This window comes from Mesitornis unicolor, unplaced genomic scaffold (assembly GCF_000695765.1).
Source record: "Mesitornis unicolor isolate BGI_N332 unplaced genomic scaffold, ASM69576v1 scaffold46189, whole genome shotgun sequence".
NCBI lineage: Eukaryota > Metazoa > Chordata > Aves > Mesitornithiformes > Mesitornithidae > Mesitornis > Mesitornis unicolor.
Genome location: NW_010210299.1, coordinates 30,447 through 31,745, shown reverse-complemented (window position 1 = coordinate 31,745; position 1,299 = coordinate 30,447). Strand labels below are relative to the sequence as shown.

The following is a 1,299-nucleotide window of genomic DNA, read 5'->3' as shown; positions in this document are numbered from 1 at the left end:
GGAATGCCAAGTCACACTGCTCTTTAACCTGGTGAGTCACCTGTCCCTGTTTAAGTTATCTTAAAACTGAAAGAGAAAGAAACATTTCATGAAAGATGTCACTACATGAAACAACCAAGACCACAATCACGTATCTGAACGTAACAACTCTTAACAGCTTCAGACAAACTACTCCCTTTCTCTCAAGAGCTAAGTAACAGATTGTTTTTATTCCTGTGCTAGTAATGCCCTTGTAGCACAGGGAGAACAAATTTCAGAGTTGTAGTTCTGCTCCATCCTACTTAAATAAAACAGGATCCTGGCTTGGAGCCTGCACTGAGTCAGTAGAGTACCTGAAGAAAAATATCCTTCCAGAGAGGCCCAGCTCAGCCCACCAAGGGCATCAGAGATCAGGGTCAGCATAAGACAGTCCAACAGAAAAAGAAAAGGCTGTTGAGGTTTTCTATGCTGTCAGTGCTATTCAGCTGGATACCAGCCACTGACACAGTTCACACCTTCTAAAATTTCCTGAAAAACAGCACCACAAAGAGATGAATTAATTAAATCAGCACTGTTTAAACAACAAAAGACCATACACAGTCCCAGCACATCACCTACAATTGACTCCAGGTCCTGTGAGACCCTTAGGCTGGACTCCTATAAAACAGACCAGTACACAACATGCACACGTTCCTTGACATTCTTGTGACTGCCTCTCATGCCACCTACACTGCTCTGCAAGCAGCAATTAAAGCAACTCCCATTTACTCCCACCCTCAAGCACACCCTGAACAAAGAAAAAGCTAAGGATCACCCACATGCAGGTATCACCCATCACAAACAGCAGGTTCCTGTGCTGTACCCCTACAAAACTCTGCAAAAAAGCACCTCGCACACTTCTCACTGAAACAACAAATTTGGTTACTCAGGTGCTGCTCTCCCCACTCCATCTCAGAACAGTTTTTACATATTAGTATTAGAGGCAGACATATCAGAACAGGGAGCTGCCGTTTTTCAAACCTCTACAGCAACAGCCAACCTTCAAAAAAAATCAAAGATAAAACACTCTGTCTACAGTTTAAGGAAGGCTACACAGCTGTATACAGCTGACACCGGCAATCACTGGACAATAAACTGTACCTAAGTATCTTATAACTTCATTGAAGCATTAAAAGATAAAGATAGCGCCACACCAGACAACACAACATAGTTTCAGAAGTTGGAGTCAGTAGCTTAACTGCTACCGCACTGTCAGATATTGGCTGGCTGCCTCTATAACTCATGACAACTCTGAGAAATGTCTGCAAAGAGGTAAGCAAT

The 1,299-nt window shown here is 42.9% G+C and overlaps 1 protein-coding gene across 1 annotated transcript in view; it reads right to left on the bottom strand.

Annotated features, from left to right (window-relative positions):
* Positions 1 to 1,299, bottom strand: part of USP4 (ubiquitin specific peptidase 4 (proto-oncogene)) — a gene marked incomplete at its 5' end in the record, with an annotated part of 37,602 nt that overhangs the window by 5,912 nt on the left and 30,391 nt on the right. The window lies entirely within an intron of this gene.